This window comes from Tamandua tetradactyla, chromosome 2, assembly GCF_023851605.1.
Source record: "Tamandua tetradactyla isolate mTamTet1 chromosome 2, mTamTet1.pri, whole genome shotgun sequence".
Lineage (NCBI taxonomy): Eukaryota > Metazoa > Chordata > Mammalia > Pilosa > Myrmecophagidae > Tamandua > Tamandua tetradactyla.
The window spans coordinates 11563563-11582156 of record NC_135328.1 but is presented as its reverse complement, the minus strand read 5'-3'; positions in this window follow the sequence as shown (position 1 = coordinate 11582156).

The window sequence follows — 18594 nt, the reverse complement described above, 5'->3', positions numbered from 1 at the left end:
ATGACTAAGGCCAGGGACAAAGAGATGGATATGGGACTGCAAGACTCTGAGGAGCTAGGAATGAATGGTGTGCTCAGATCATACTGACAAACCAATCTGGCCGTAGACAGCAGAGCTAGAGTAGTATTAAAACGCTTAGAATGCCAGAGTCCTTTATTTGCATGGGTGGTTGGCTTCCTCTGCTCCGTCCTTTTAAACTGTAAATATTTCATATTATTCATTGTATGGAGGACTCCACTCCTAAAATTTAGCCAAGGCTCTTCCCTAGAGATTGTGAATCTGTGCCCCAATTGAAGCTGCCAGCTACCCACAGGCTTTGTTTGTTGTCTGGGTCCTGAGTAGGTGAGTAACGCAAGAAGGGGGCTTGACTTGTTCTTTATTCATCTCAAGTTCCTTGTCCAGCATTTCAGGTCTTTCATTCTCCTTTCTGTGCCTTTTACCATCTCGTATTTTTTTAATTTGCAGAAGAATCGATTAAGGGAAAGGGTTTAATTCTATTCACCAATTTAGCTAATGAAATATAACAGTAAAATTTCCCACCAAAGTATTCCTTTTTTTTTTTTGCCTTAAGAACTTATGAAATCTGCTGGTATTAGCTCAAGTTTATGAACGTTAGCCTTGTCAGCCTGGCTAAATTCCAGTTTTGCCAGACCCCTCATTTTCTCCTATTTTTCCCTATCAGGGACCCAAGTTGCAGCAAAATGGTTTGGTTCCTGCCATTTAGATGACATTCACATCCAGGGTTGAGCTGAGAGCAAGATGGTACCTCAGCACGTGCAGCAAACTCAGAAAGTTCCCCAAAACCTAAACCACACGCACATTTACTACTGGAAGCTGCCATAAATCAGACTCAGGCAATCGCCTCAGAGTCCTAACACCAAAAATTCTTGAGATGAATGAGTGGGACAGAGGGGGAAGGGAGTTGGAAACTCCTCAAATGGGTAAATGAGTCTTTTTTTTCCCTCCCTGTTTCATTTCTAGCAAACTATCAATCGCTTTTTTTTCTTTGCCTAATCTCATCATCTGCCTTTTTTTTTTTCAGCTTTCTTTTATTTTTTTCTCTCCTCCTCTTTCAGTTATCTCTTCCCAAAGGCTCAGGAATACCTGTTATATACTAGTATAAAGTAGCTACTGGTAATTAGTCCCAAATTTTGAAAATTCAGGGAGATGTCAGGAGATTTTGCTTAACACACTTTGTTTAAACACTTTTCTTTACTTAAACTCTTGCTCTAAGTCTGGCCCTGAATTATATGCTTTACTAAATTCAACTTAGTTAATCCTCACAATAGCTTTATGAGAAGGGAATGGCTCCCGTGTCGCAGTGAGATAACTTAGAGGAGTTAGGTATTTACCCCAAGTCACATGACCCATGTACGTTATTAGCTAAAGGCCTTGGAACCGAAGGTTCTCTATTCCTTTCCCGTGTTGCCAGCCAAGTCTTGGAAATTGTCCCATCATGTTTCAATGACACTAACCTCACAACTTCACTCTTTCCTTTTTGAGCTTGCTCTCTGGGACTGAACCGCTCAGTTCACCAGCCCTATTTTATTAACTGGGGTCAGGTTAGGGGAGGTTCCCTGAAGGTTTCATAGGTAAGGAGGTAGGTTTTCCTCAGATGTAGACTGCAGGATATCTGAGTACTTACTTTGCTGTTCAAGTAACATAACATCTTCTACAAAAAAAATAATAATTTTTTATTAGTGTACCTAGATATGGTTCCATTTCAAGATAGATTAGCAGACTGGCTACAGTTCTCTGTCTTTCCTGCCTCCAGACACCCGAGGACAATCACGTTAAAAGAATCAGTTTATAAGAGTGAAAGGACAGAGAAGGGAATCTTAGCGAACACAAAATGTTGCAAGATTTCTAGAAGATGGAAGCCATTTTTAAACCCCACAGATAAAACACTTCCCAGAATACGTAGCAGAGGCTTGGAGGGAAGGAGCAGCCAATCTACTGGCTCTCGGGGGAGGCTACTTATGGCCTGAATAAGAAGAAACCAGAACAAAGAACATCTTTGGAGAGGGTCTCCAGAATAACTCTACCTGTCCGCTGACCACCCTCTTCTGCCACTCCCCATTCAAAATCCAGCATTTTACCTGCAGACAAAAGTGTTAGGTTCACCCAAGCCTCAGAGGCAAACTGACCACAGGCAAAGGAATTTATTCAGACCCCAGCATGATGGGGGTCTGAAGTCAGACTTCAGCCTAACTGGGGAGGATAAGGGCAGGTCTTTTATAGCGGAGGGACTGAGGGTTTGGGCAGGCACAGGAAATTGGGGTTTTTTCATTAGTCGGGGTGGAAGTGGGGGGTCAAGCGGGAAATTGTAAGCCTTCCATTGGTGGAGTTTAAAATTTAAAGGCTGCTATAGTTCTGCTGGGGTTATAACTACGGAGTTTTAGTGGGGATTTATCAGAGGGATGTAGTTGCCTGAGGGCAGATGCTGGGTTTAAGAGTTATTGCGGGAATGTGTCTTGCAGCTGAAATGTGGAGACCTATGCTAAGGGCTAGCTACATTATAGGAATGGGAGAGTGGGGGCTTGAAGGTCCCTGGGAATTCTAACATTTCCAGCCTTTTTGTTAAATAGCACATGAAAATAGAAGTGTAGGGGTCAAGTGGATGGGAAGGGAGTTGGGGCTACTCGATCTGTTCTAGCTACTTATGGGGCAGAGTTGAATTCAATCCCATCCATCCCAGCATCTGGAACTCCTGTTCCATTCTGCAGGGGCTAATATTGGTATTCTCGCAGCAGCAGCAACATGCTATTAACCTGGTTCTGGGTTAAGGTCTGTGTGTTTCTGCGAATAAAGCTGATTAAAAGTTTTAAGAGACAGGGCCCAAAAATGAGGAGGGATGTATGCATGATAACTATCTAACTGCTTCCCAGCTGAGAAGGGTCATTGCGATTAAGGGGCAAAGGGATGATATGATGAAACTGGTCATTGTTCTTGGGAAGTCCGGCATCCCTGGGCTTCAGAGCTTCTCTGGCATTGGACCTATCTTGAGGTTTTAAGTCTGAAAAACAAACCTAATGAGTAAAATTGTATAGAGCACAGGATATCTTTCAGGGTTTCCAGGAACACTGTTGGTTGGGGGTTGCTCTGTTGTGGCAGTTTGCAATATCTGGTTGAAACTTGCATAAAAGAGTTACCTCCAAGATGACCTCTTCACTTGATTTGAAATCTCTTAGCCATTGAAACTCTATTTCTTTTCCCCCTTTTTGTCAGTTAATCTACAATGGCAAGGCCAGGCTCATCTTTGGAACTTATGTCTCACAATGCCAAGGCCAGTTATGTCCTGCGATGCCAGAGCGAGATATGTCCAGCGATGCCAGGACCAGGCTTACATCCTGGAATCGTGTCTCACATTGGGGGGGAGTTCAGAGTTTGGCTTAGAGAGAGACCACATTTGAATAGCAGCAGAGATTTTCTGGAGATGACTCTAAGCACTAATCATAAGTAGGGTTAGTTTGCTATTATAGAAATAAGTTTCATAAGACAAGCCTCAAAATTCTGGTGTTAACTTATTAAATTGAGAGCCCCTCTTGGTTAAGAAAATGTCAGGAATTTCCCAGGTGAGGAAGTTTAATAATTCTATTTTTCCCAGTACCTCAGAGGGCTTTGCAAATACTTTTTCATTTTCTGCCCAAAATACTCTGAAATGCATTATTGCATAATATTAATTTGTTGAGGATATTATGATTCTATTCCTTATTCCAGGTTCTATATCAAATAAAGCTGAATTAGGTTGTTTAAATTAATGGACTAGACAGATTAAACTAGATAGTGTGCTAGAGAAAGCTTAAATTTTGGGCAAAATAAACATTTTTCTTTTTATCTCACACAAAAGTTAAAGCTTTAAAATATAGACAATTTTTTTCTTTGCCCTGCATATTGATTTACCTTAGTTTTAACCAAATCAGTTTTATAACATCTTTAATCAAGAGTTTGATCTTTTTCAACTGCAACTTTTAACAGTTGCTGTATGGGCCCATGCCCACTTTCAAAGTTAGAGAACTAAATCTGAGTTTCAGGTGTCACGTAGACAAAGTTACAGAGAATTATTAGGCTATACAAAGAGTAAAGCATTTTAAATTTAAAGACAACAGTTAAAGTTTATAATCTAAGCTTTAATTTTTATAAGTATTTTTAATTGAAGCTATTTTTAGAAATAAAAACACACAGTTGTTTTATAGTAACAAACCATAGCAGAGCTTTTGTTCTGTTTTATTTTTATACATTTATCAGTGTTATGTTAATTAACAGATAAAATATATTTTATCCTGCTTTTCTTTCAAAGTTTTTTCTTATTATGGATGGAGTTCTGACTTACAGCTGAAGTATTAGAGCAAAGCAGGGCAACAGATAATTTGGTCATTTCTATGATCTGTAGCTTCTTAAGAACAATTAAAACTACAATTAACAACAACATACCATTGCTGAATATCAAACAGATTTGTATCAGGATATAACATGGATAGTGAGAACATTGTCAGATTTTTAAGAATTTTATACCATTTCTAAATATATGAATAATATTATATTACCTATATAAATTTAATGAGCAACAGGATAGAAAATCTCTTTTAACCACTGTGGTATTTCCCAAACACTTCCTAAGCAGTAGGTTAAACTATTTTAGCACTTTACTTACAGAGGGTGAAAGAACCAGTTATTTGTAACAGATTTTTCCTGAACAGTGAGAAAATGTCTTCTGAAATAAAGGATGGGAAGGCTAAGAATATAACTCTGATGTAAAAATCTTTGTTTTCTAGACAGAGTACTTGGATGATTAAGATAAAAAAAAAGCACTTAGAAAAAACTTCACATTAGGAACAGACTAAAAATTTATGTTATTTAACAGGGAGAAAAACTAGACCTTAGTTTGTGTGAATATCTGGTTTGATACAAAAGCTTTTTTTTAAAATATATATTAAATAGTCATAACATTTTATGACAGAGAGAATTCACTTTTATAAACTCTTTTTTACAACTCTTTACACTTATTCAGAGCCTATAGTTAACAATAACTGTAACAAACAAAATTCACTTCCTCCAACCCTATTACTTTCTGTTTCTTCAGGGCTTGTAGTTAACAATGACTATAACAAAATCCATTCCATTTAACTTTCTATCACCTAGAATTTTTACATATCCAGTCTGTGCCTAATTAGAAATAAATTTGGTATTAAATTTACAAAGCTTTTGAACTTGCATATTTCCTTCCAATAACAGTATTCATGAAGGGGAGAAGAGACAAATATATTACAAAATAATGCAAGAAGGAAGAAATTTATGCTTGGGTTAGGAACACAGCCATGCACTTATATATTTTATATTCAGAATTCACAAATGATTACATTACTATATGCCTTAAAAGCTGTGACCGGGATCATTGAAAAAGGTCTTTGCTTTTTTCCTTTTTTCCCCTTTCAGAGGCAGCCTTTGAATAGTTTTCTCCTGCCTTAGGGAAATTCCAGGGGGCAATTTTTCTAAGCCCAGGCTTGTTTACAGTAATTATAAAACTAAGGTTTCTGAATCTTGCCTTTCAGAGGGTTTTTCTCCTTTTTTAATTAAATTAAAATTTAATTTAATTTTCTCCTTTTTACATTTATATAAGACAAAGTAAATATTTATAAACAGCTCAAATAGATCTTTTTAAGATTTTGTTTTTTAATTTTCTTTTACCATCCAGAGGTTTGAGAATATACATGGACCAGGTAGACAAACGCAAATAGAAACTTAGTTATACAAGAAACAGAAACACAGAAATGTTTTTGAGAGGGAACCAATTGGAGCATTTGATTACTGCAGATGCAGAAACATACTAAGTAACAAATTGGAACACACGTTTGACACATCATATTTACCGTAACACACCAGTTAATAACTAGACTGAACACACTAATAGGCATTAAATGCTTAGATTTCCCTAGGTGAGGTTATGGGACCCAGTAGGGTACTGAAATTCTTTGATAAATTGGTTGGGGTTAGTAGACTATGAAGTTAGATGCTGCTCAACTTGAGAAAGTTTCGAAAGGGAAAAGGGAGCCTGGCAGTGGTTTAGGCTGGGCTAGGAGGGGCTGTGCAGGGAAGAGAGGGAGGAGGGATTAAGGAGGTCTTTGGCTGGATCCAGGGAAGGTTTGGGTGGGCAAGGAGAAGGATTTGGTAAGGGAAACAAGTTTGGCGGGGGTGGGAGTCCCGCGTGCAAGGCAAAGGAGGTCAGAAGCTGCTGAAGGAGCTTAAGGGGCAGCAGTGGCCCCCGAGCAGCAGGACTCAGTGGAGGATTTTTCCACAGAAGACTTTTCTGATTTCTTTGGAAAAGAGGAGGTGAGAGGAGAGCATTCTCGGAGAAGCAAAATTTGGTAGGTGGTACAGGGCTGGCAGAGGGAAGGAGGTCCCTGCAGGTGAGGAACCTCAGACCCTTTGCCACGGCGCTGGCTCAAGCGCTCAGGGGCTGGGAGGACTTGAAATCTGAAAGTACCATTTTAGACCATTTGCTGCTATTGTTTAACTTATATTGTGGCCAAATTGATGCAGAGTGAAAATGAGTTTTGTTGTTTTGTTTTGTTCCTGTCGGATATCGCCCCCCACCATGGGGTGCCCTTGGGGTGACAGAATGAGTGCTGCCTGTGGGGGTTGGAGGGGTGAGTCTTAGGGACCTGGGGAGTGGAGAGGGGACAGAGACGGGCGTGGACAGGCGGCTCCATCCTCTGCAGAGGGACAGGGACTCCCCTGAGAAATGGGCGAGTCTAAGAACCTCGATCGGGAAGTTAAGGGGGGACATAGGCGTCCCATGTCCCCCTTCCCAACCCGAGGAAAATGAGTGAGTGATCCCAGGACCAGGTGTCCCCAGAGCCAGGGTGGGGTTCAAGGCCAGGGACAGCTCCCCACGGCCGGAGAGGATCACAGACCCGATGCTAGGATTTTCGGACGGGAAGGGGACAGTTCCCCTTTGGAAACGGAACGACCTCCGGAGAGGCCCCAAGACTCATCCAGCCTCAGAATCAACCCTCTCTTTAGAAAGTAGAAAAATTGCCTGTGGATAATTGAGGAAGATGTCAGAATGGGAGCGTTGACTCATTTCAACTCTACCATTTGGCCCAGATTACCTACAACCTCCTCACCACAGAGCCCAGCCTGTTAACCAGAAACTCCTGGTCCTACTCAGGATTCACCATCTGCCTCCTGTAGAGGGTGGAGGAACATCTAGAAGGAAAACTAATCTTCACGTTCAATTCTAGAGAAAAACCCACACCAGCTACCTCAAAGGGGTCACCTGGGCACCCTTTTAAAAATAGGAACTGACAACCAGATATCACCAGACACATGCCGACAACCTATAGCATCAACAAGAGAAGGATCAAGGCACACAGAACTGACCCAGGAAGAAACAGAGAAGGGGGGAGAGAAGAAGACCACAAATAAACAATCCAATAATCATGAATGACCTAAGGAACTAACCTGACACCCCTAATCAGCATCATCAGAAATGTGAAAAATATGTCATCTAGAAGTAAGAACAACCTATTCTGAAAATATGAAAAAGTCCTTGGAATTGCTGAAAATAAAGAATCATAAGTCAAAGCATATGGAACAAAAAGTTGGAAACTTGAGAAAAAGAAAAAAAGTTAGAGACTGAGAAATGTCCAACATCTATCAAACAGGAACTTTAGAAAGAGAGCACAGAAAATAATTTTTTAAATGAAAAATGTCTAGTCATAAGAATTTTTTAAATGTATAATGAAAACTAAGCTCAAATTTAAATAAATAAAGTTTAAAAAATTTTTAATGAAAGCAAGGGGAAGTTTTCTAGGCATCAAATCCAAAAGGTCAACTGAGTGCTGTGAAAATGAGTGGGGCAGGAAACACTTATAGAAGTGTCACCTTGAAATTGCAGAATGATGAGGATAAGGAGAAAAATCTATAAGTTTCTAGAAAGAAAGTACAACACCTCATCCACAGAGGGTCACAGTCTGGTTGATGTTAGCAATATTCAATTCTAGAAAATAAGCCTGCTGTGCCTTCCAGTTCGAAAGGAAACTGACTGACTCTAGGACTCCATATGCAGCTAAATTATCAATCCAAATTGAATTCAGAAACTATGCAATATCATAGATGCATCTCAATACCATAATGTTGAGTAAAAGATGCCAGAAGAAGGGGATGCAAGGGTAGCTCAGCCGTACAATTCTTGCCTGCCATGGGGGAGACCCAGGTTTGATTCCTGGTCCACGCACTTCCCAAACAAACAAACAAAAGCCACAAAAAGGAAAATTCCACAAATGGTGCTACAATAAGGGGATACTCACATGGAAAAAGAATGAAATGTGCCCCCTGCCATACAAGGTACTAAAAAAAAGATGCCAGAAGAATGAACTTCCATTTGTAGGAACTGTTGGGTAAGGATTACAAATATCTGGCAATAGATATCAGAATTGTAATTCTTTGGGAAGTTGGGGGAATCACTGGGCAAGGTCATAAAGAAGTCATCTAGAGTGAAGATTATGTTCTAGAGCTTGGTTAGGGTGGTAGTTATAGGGACAAAAACATGTGTAGAAATTATCAAACTCTACATTTAAGATTTTTGCATTTTCATATGATCCTGCAACCCTATTGCTAGGTATATACCTGAAGGAACTGACAGTAGGGATGTGAATGGACATTTGCACACTGGTGTTTAGGGTGGCAGTGTTCAAGATTCACAACGGGTGGAGGTGGTCTAAGGGTTCAATGGCTGAGGGAAGGAAGAAGGAACTATGGTGTTTACATACAATGGGCTACTGAGCTGCAAGAAGGAATGAAGTTGTAAGGCAGGCAGCTAGGTGAATGAACCTCAAGAACTGTATGTTGAAGGAAATGTCAGAAACAAAAAGGCACGTATTATCATGCATCACTCATATGGACTAACTATCACATACAAATTCTAGGAATTGAAGTCAAGAGGATGAGTTATTGTAAAGGGTTCTAGATTGTAAGCTTGAGGTAGTTTACAAGTTTAACCTCAGTATTATTGTATAACTTTATGAATTTATGTGTATCGCTTTAAGCATTTGTGCACATCACTGTGTATTTGTGTACATCACTCTTTAAATTTATGCATTCATAAAGGTATATAATTGCAGGCTTTCTCAAAGGATACAAAGCAGAATGTCTGTGGTGCTGTAAATCACATCCAGGCTTACATAAGATATCACTGTGCAAACAGGGAGGCTGCCAGGCCTGTCTCTTTTCATGTCCAGGAGCTGCCCTTATCTTGGACAAAGGAGTTCAGCTAAGGACCAGATAGTAACTCTCACCCTGCAAGTTCTGTCTCTGTATTTTTCCAGTGTTCACCACCTGTATTAGTTAGGGTTCTCTAGAGAAACAGAATCAACAGGGAACACTCACAAATATAAAATTTATAAAAGTGTCTCACGTAACTGAGAGAATGCAGAGTCCAAAATCCACAGAGTAGGCTGTGAAGCCAACGATTCCGATGGAGGATCTGGGCAAACTCCACAGGAGAGGCTCACCAGCTGAAACAGGAAGAGCCTGTCTCTTTTGAATCCTCCTTATAAGGTTTTCAATGATTTGATTAAGCATCACTCATTGCAGAAGACACACCCCTTTGGCTGATTACAAATGGAATCAGCTGTGGATGCAGCTGACATGATCATAATTTAATTCTATGAAATGTCCTCATCACAACAGACAAGCCAGCACTTGCCCAATCACCACTTGGCCAAGTTGACACATGAACCTGACCATGACACCACCCATTCCCTTAGTAACTCCCACCTTGGTCACTAGCCTATATGATCTAGAAACAAAGAATATCTGAGGCTCAGACTTTGGCTGGAGAGTCCTCTGGGCCTGCCAGCAATAAAAATTTTGTCCACTTCTCAGAGGCCCAGTACTTTCTTGGGTGATTGGAGCTTTCCCTACTTCAAGCTCTTATAGCAGTCACATATATTCTACATTCTGAGATACTGAACTATTTAAACATAACCTTGTCTTACCCTGAAATTTTGGGTATGTATCTGAGACCTAAAACTCTGAGTTGGAGCACTGAAGCTATGAAAGTCAGTATTACCCCATAAAGCAACTGTTAAAAAAGCTGAAAGTATGATCAGACTTCAACTAGAAATATGAATGAAGCTAATCTGGATAGAACTAAAGAAAATCAGAATACAGGGAAAAGGATGATATGGTCCGTATTTTAAAACTTCAACTGCTGCATGAAACTAAAGTAAGGGATGTTTATTTAGTGCAAAACTTATATTTTGGGGACCACATTATCTAATTAAACTTGTATGATCAGTTTATTTGAACACCATAATTGTATAGAATCTTGAATAGGGTGTGAGATTCTGTTGGTTTGGACAGCTCAGTGTGATGCCCCAGTACATCCCAGAGTAATTTGGGCAGAGAATAAAAGAGTATTTGCAAAGTTCCCTTGAAGGACTGGGGAGAAAGGAGGAAACTTCCCCAACTGGGGAATTCCTGACATTCTTGCAAGCAGTGGGGACAAGCAATTCAATAGACTAAGTCCTTGATCTTGGGGTTTGCCTTTGTGACACTTATTCCTGCAAAGGAGAAGTTAAGCCTACTTATAATTATGCCTGAGTCATCCCCAGAGAACCTCTTTTGTTGCTCAGATGTGGCCTCTTTTTCTAAGCCAACTTGACAGGGGAACTCACTGCTCTCCCCGCTATGACATGGGACATGACTTCCAGGTATGTAAATCTCCCTGGCAATGTCAAACAGGACTCCCAGGATGAGCCAGGACCCAGTATTATGGGACTGAAAGAGTCTTCTTAACCAAAAGGGGGAGGAGAGAAATGAGACAAAATAAAGTTTCAGTGGCTGAGAGATTTCAAACAAAGTCAAGAAGCTATCCTGGAGGTTATTCTTATGCATTATATAGGTATCCTTTTTCAGGTTATGGTGTATTGGAGTGGCTGGAGGAAAGTATCTGAAACTGTTGGACTGTGTTCCAGTAGCCTTGATTCTTGAAGATGATTGTATAACTATATAGCTTTTACATTGTGACTGTGGGATTGTGCAAACCTTGTATCTGAAGTTCCTTTTATCCAGGGTATGGACAGTTGAGTGAAAAAATAAGAGGTAGGAGATATGCGAGTTTTTTCTTATTTCTTTTTCTGGAATGATGCAAATGTTCTAAAAATTGTCATGGTGATGAATACACAACTATGTGAGGATATTGTTTACCAAATTGGATATTATACACCAAATATGGACTGTATACATGTGAAGATTTCCCAGTAAAAATATTTAAAAACAAAGAAATGTGTGCCCTTTGCTGGCTTTTATCTCCACTTGGTGCATGAACACACAACAGTCACATCATGTGATCACTTGGACCCTGTTAATTAACAAGGTCTGAAACATAGAAATTACTCCCTGAATACATGCTTTTTTGAAACATATATACTTTACTTGACTCCCTGTGCAGTCTAAACCCCAGAAGTTTGGGGGGAAGGGCTGCTGAAAAATCTCTCCAACAGAGTCTGTCATGTTGTTTGATTTAAACAATGTGTGAACTGTATGCCAAAGATTTAAATAGTCTGTATGATGAAATGAGGATTCATTAATGTGGAATGACTAAATTAAAATGGCTTTCCCCACCAGCTTGATTGCCAGGTCTCTGCTTCTCTTCCCTTGAAGAGGGATCTATCTAGAGAGATCTAGAAATCACCATTTTGCTACATCACATGCTAACAAATATCTGACTTCTTTACTATCAGCATGTTGCAAGCTGGAAAGAATGGCCGTCCTCGACTCTGTACTTGGCTTTATCACCTAGTCTTCAGGCAACTGTGCTTCTATCTAGAGCTTGGTTCTTGTACTGTGTCTAGTACCAGAATCCTCAACAGGGATCCTTAAAGCAGATTGCTGGTGCTCCCACCTACTGAGGGTTTCTGATTCTGCAAATTTGGGGCTGGGAGAGGTGGAGTCTGAGAATTTGCATTTCTAAGAAGTTCCTGGGTGAGCTGCTCTTCCTGGGGCGACACTTTGAGAACCACTGGGCTAGCATTTTATCTTACCTCTTGCATGCCACTCTTTTTTGGGGGGGTGTTGCATGGGTGGGGAATTGAGCCTGGGTCTTCTGTATAGCAGGTGAGCATTCTACCCCTGATTCATTTGTGCACCCCCTTGCATACACTCTTAAGGAAAATCATACCCAGTGGTGTGCTGGAGACAGCTGATGCTGACTCACAGAAGCTGACTGTTAAATTTTCAGGAATTTTGTAAGCCAGTTGTTAAATATAAGCCATTATTACAAATTAATATATAAACACATAATAAATTATATTTAAAACAAAGGTAATAAATACTCAAACCTCATCACTTCCTAAATATTTCACTACATTTTACCAATATGTATGTTCTTGAGCTCATTTACATCTATTACGTTTGGATGGAGAAAATACTGGGTAATAGCATCTACCGTACATCTCTTCCCAACTCCATGTTCAGTGATATCACATTGGTAATTTGAAATCAGCCATAGTAGAAGCATTTATAACAGGGAAATTGGCCAACTCTACAAATGAGGGCTTGCTTTATTGTTTTGTTGACTATTTAGACTTAAGAAAACAATAGAGAATATGCAAATTAAACTTGAGTGTGTTGTCTCTGCAGCACTTACAGTATGGACAGCACATTGAAGAAATATTCTTCCATGGAAAAGTAGTCTTTCCATACAAAATGATTATCCAATACAGCAAAAAGCCACTCTTGTCATTGACAAAACATGTGAAGTCCCAAATTTTGACACTGTTTCACTTTCGTCTTGTTTGTTGCCATAAACATAATGTCAACCAACATTTATGTTGGAACTATCCTCATTCCTCAATGACCTGAGTACAAATAAATGATTACTTCATTGTTGAAGTAATCATTTATTTGTACTCTGATTTTGCCAAAGTATAGTTGAACTACAACCATAGATTGGTTCAGAAACAAAAGTTCAGGAAAAAAATCAGCAAAAGCATTGTGAGAATCAATTGAATATATATATATATATATGGACCATAAAGAGTGCTGTATATGTTATTACTATTTGTAAGTTGTATACTCAACTTTATGTCAATAAAATTGATAATAACTTTTAATATTTATATATACATACATATTTTTGGCAAGCCAGTTGTTTACTGTTTACCAGCAACTACTGATAGCAAGCAGCACTCTCTTAAACATATCTAGTTAATTAGAAGAGAACTGCAATGGATGACATACCTGATGTTTTCTGTGAAACAAAGGTCAAACAAGATAATGGAGTGCTGCCCACTTGAAAGTCCTATGGCAGCTTGTCAAAGAAAATTGGAAGGTAAACCTGAGGCAATTCTAGCAGTCTGGGTTCTTCAGAGAAACAAAACCAACCAAATATATTTGTGTGTATCAAGATATTCATATTAAAATAAAGTAATTGGCTCATGCAATTGTGAAAGCTAGCAAACCTAAGATTCATAGGACAGGTCAGCAGACTGGAAATCTCAGCAAAAGCTGATGCTGCACTCTTTTGAGTACAAAGTCCATAAGAGAGGTGTTTTCGTTTGTTAGCTGCCAGAATGCAATATACCAGAAAGAGAATGGCTTTTAAAGGGAGAAATTTACGGAGTTGCAAGTTTACAGTTCTAAGGCCTTGAAAATGTCCAAATTAAAGCAAGGCTATAGAAATGTCCAATCTAAGACATCCAGGGAAAGATACCTTGGTTCAAGAAGGCTGATGACGTTCAGGGCTTCTCTCTCAACTGGAAAGGCACAGGGAGAACTTGGTGGTATCTGCTAGTTTTCTCTCCAGGCTTCTTATTTCATGAAGCTCCCCCGGGGGGGTTGTCCTTCTTCATCTTCAAAGGTCCCCGGCTGCATAGGCTCTGCAGGTCTTTCCAAAATGTTTTCCTCTTAAAGGGTTTCAGTAAGCAACACACCTTGAATAGATGGAGACGCATCTCCATGGAAACCATCTAATCAAAAATTACCATCCATAATTGGATGGGTCACATCTCCATGGATAATCAAAAAACTCCCACCCAGCAATATTGAATGAGGATTAAAGGACATGGTTTTTCCGAGGCCCACAAATTCAGACCAGCAGAGAAGCCAACAGGCTAGAAATTATGAAGAAAGCTGTTATTGTAATTTTGACACAAAAAGTCTTCTTTTTTTTTTATTTCTCAGGTCTTTGCTCTTAAGGCCACTAATGGATTGGATGTAGCCCAACCACAGTATCAAAGGTAATCTCCTTGGCTTCACATCACCCAATTGTAGATGCTAATTACATCTACAAGATGCCTCCAAAGCAACATCCAGGTGCGGGTTTGACCAACTAACTTGACACTATAAACTAGCCAAGTCGACACACACCATCAACCATCACTGCAGTGTACTGGCATGTAAGCATATCCAGACTCCAAGATCTGGTCCAAAGCAGTTAACCCTGATTGTTGCAATAGGTGATTTATTTAGCACAATATCAATTGATTTACATTGCTTATTTGAATTTTAACTTGCTTCATAGTTTCTTGTAAACTAAATTTGTTTTGTTTTATAGTTGTATAAAACAAAACTAGTTTTATATAGTTGTATGAAATAGGGAATCTGTGCATAGTCTTATGTTTGGTACACTTGAAGTAGCATTGCAATTTTAAAAAATAATCTAAAACTAAGATAAATATTAAGGAAAATTCTTTTTCTTTGAAAAGAGGTTCATACATCGCTCAGCTTTGGGGGTAAAGAGTGCCTGTTTTTAAGATGCTGAACTTTTCCTATTATTTTTTTAAAATACAGTAATTTCCACATAGTGTCTACAGTTAAAATTCTTATAGACCTCACAGTAACTGCAAATCACTAGCAGACACCATGTAATGTCAGAGGCAACCAGAATTTGTTTTGAAACTTCAGCAATTCAGGTTCCAATTTCCAAGTTCTAGAATTGCTATTCTAGAACTAGTTTACAAGAAACTATGAAGCAAGTTAAAATTCAAATAAGCAATGTAAATCAATTGATATTGTGCTAAATAAATCACCTATTGCAACAATCAGAACAAAAATTTCACTATTTTTCAGTGGTCCAGTCCTCTACCACAGACCACAAACTCTCACACGGATCAAGTTATTTCCTCCTCAATAAGATGGAAAGACATAACACTTCACTATTTGGATTAATTTATGGGAGAAGAACCAGAAAACTAAGCAAGGACTTCCTGATCTGCACAACTCAGAACTTTTAATCTAGAAGAAACTTTAGATTTCACTTTGGTCCAAATCTTAATTCTGCAGGAGAGAAAGCTAAAATGGAGAATGAGATTTCCCCAGGGCCTGGCCAGGGCTCCCAGCAGCTTCGAGTGAGGGTGGTCCAGCACCTGCCTCCCAGTTGCCCTTCCTCTCCCTTCCCCATTGTGCCTGTGCCAGGACTTAGTCCCTGCAACAGAATCTCCCCTGCCCCACAAATACCAGTCTATAGATTTGGGTCTAACGTCCAACCCTGCTGTGACTGGAGACCTTGATCAACCACTTATTTCCATTTCCATATCTCTGAATAGGAAACTAACACTTAATCACTCCTGGTAGTAAAAGTAACAGCTATTGACTGAAGGCTCAGTATGTGCCAAGCACTCTCCTAAGTATTTTATATGCTTTAATTCATTTATCCACTAATAACCCTAAGAGGTGGGGAGTGTCATTAGCTCCAGTTTACAGATAGGGAAACTAAGGCACCTGAAGGGTAAGCTGACCATGGCCACAGCCTGTCGGAGACCAAGCTGACCCTGAAGCAGAAGAAGTCTCTCTACAAAGTCCATGCTAATGCCATCACCCTCCACAGACCCAAGCTTACTGTGGGCACTGCTGTGGGTGTCTTACAGAATGTTAACTACCAACCCTTGCAATAACTTTATAAAGTGCCCCTATTTTGCAGGAAAGGAAAATGAGGCACAAAGAAATAATACCTTTTCTGAGGTCATGAAGATTGTTTGTATTATAGCTGAATTTCCCTTGACTCAGATTCTGAATTTTATCTACTGCACCTCTTGCACCCTCCTTTGTTAAATGAGATTCTGCCAGCACAGTCAATCTCAAATTGCTGTCACTTGAATGCAATATTAGATCTAGAAATGCCATTCATGATTTAAACAATTGAGCAAACACAAGATGCATCTTTGTTGCTGAATTTCGGCTTCCAGGTTCCTGGTCATGCCATGAGAAAGAATTCAAGGGCACAGCACAGCATAAAGGATGTAGATAGAAAGTTTATTAAATGCGCATGTGAGAGAACATGTGGGCACTCTCTCAAGAAAAAAGGAGTGAAAGGCTAAGGGCCCAAGCAATGTGTGGCCATTTGCTTTAAAGATTAGCTTTACTTGCTCTCCCACTCCCTTCCTTGTCTGGGGCTCTTTCTCCTACAATCCCTTCTCTCCAGGGTGGTGCCTGGTCATAGACAGTGCATTTGGGTTAATCAGTTGGTGCTATCCTTCTCCATGATGATTTACTCAGGTGGGATCCTCTGGCTCCAGATGAGTCAGCTGCTACTGGGTGTTTCCTGTAAGTGAGGGGCCCCCAGGCAAGGCCCTCCTGAACTTGATTAACCATCCTTGCTCAAGGACTTCTCTCCCCTTTCAAGTTCCTCTTCTGGCCTGCCTCAGCATGGCTGCAAAGCTTCGAAAACATAGGCAACAGGGAATTCTGTTGTCCAGAGGGAATTTAGAGACCACTGGAGCTGGTCTGGGTCAGCCCTTCCAGCCAGAACTTCACACTCAAAATTCCCAACATAGCAGAATCTTCAGGGTATGTTGTTGGGGGTTTCCAAGACCACCCTCAGACTCAATGATTCACTAGAAGGACTTGTAGAACTCAGAAAAGCTTTTATACTTACAGTTATGGCTTATTATAAAAAAAAGGAAACAGATTATTATCAGCAATGGGCAGAGGTACATAGGATGGAGTCCAGTAGAAAACAGGTGTGACACTGTCACCAGTGCTATTCAACAATGTGCTAAATTACTGCAGCTAATAAATAAGTACAGCAAAGTGGCAGGGTACAAGATTAATGCCCCAAAATCAGTAGTATTTCTATATATTAGTGATGAGCAATCTAAGGAGGGAATCAAGAAAAAACTCCATTTACAATAGCAACCAAAAGAATAAAATATTTAAGAATAAATTTAACTAAGGATACAAAAGACCCATATGCAGAAAACTACAAGAAATTGCTAAAAGAAATCATGGAAGTCCTAAATAAATGGGAGGGTATACCATGTTCATGGATTAGAAGACTAAATATAGTTAAGACATCAATTCTACCCAGATTGATTTATAGACTGAATACAATACCAATTAAACTACCAAAAACCTACTTTGCAGAAATGGAAAAATGAATAACCAAATTTATTTGGAAAGACAGGGTGCCCCAAACAGCTAAAAATATCTTAAGAAAGAAAAATGAAGCGGAAGGTCTCACACTACTTGACCTTAAGCATATTACCAAGCTACAGTGGTCAAAACAACATGGCACTGGCATAAAGATAGATATACTGATCAATGGAATTGAGTTGAGTGTTCAGAAATAGATGCTCTCATCTATGAGTAATTGATCTTTGATAAGTCAGTCAAGCCAAGCCATCAGGTACAGAGCAGCCTCTTCAATAAATGGTTCTTGGAGAACTGGAGAAGGATAGAGCCAATGACCAACCCAAACTGGATATCTCACACCCTAACAAAAATTGCCTTGATATGGATCAAAGACCTAAGCATTAGAGTTAAGACCATAAAACTTTTAGAAGAAATTGTAGGGAAATATCTTATAAATCCTGTAATAAGAGGCAGTTTCCTAGACCTTTCACCCAAAACATGAGCATTGAAAAAATAAGCAAATAAATGGAATTACCTCAATATTAGATACTTTTGTGCATCAAAGAACTTTGTCAGGAAAGTAAAAAGGCACCCTACACAATGACAGACAATATTTGGAAACCACATATCAGATAAGAGTTTAGTATCCAGACTATATAAAGAGATTCTTCAACTCAACAACAAAAAGACAAACAAGTCAATTTAAAAATGGGCAAAAGAACATACATATCTCAGAACAGACATATCTCAGAAGAGGAAATACAAATGGCTAAAAAGCACATGAAAAGATGCTCATTTCACTGACTATTAGGAAAATGCAAAACCACAATGAGATATTATCAGACACCCACTAGAAAGGCCATGGCCAAAAAAAAGACACAACACAAGTACAGAAGAGGATGCAGAAGAGGCACACTTATCCACTGTTGGTGGGAATGTAAAATGATACAACCACTTGGGAAGGCAGCTTGGTAGTTCCTCAGGAAGCTAAGTACAAAATTTCATATGATCCAGCAATCCCACTACTAGGTATATATTCAGAGGAACTGAAGGCAAGGACACAAATGGACCTTTTCACACAGATGTTTATAGTAGCATTATTTCTGATTGTCAAGAGATGGAAATTGCCCAAATGTCCATTGACAGGTGTGTGGCAAAACAAGCTGTGGTATATACATACAATGGAATATTACACAACTCTAAGATGGAATAAAGTCATGAAACATATAACAATGT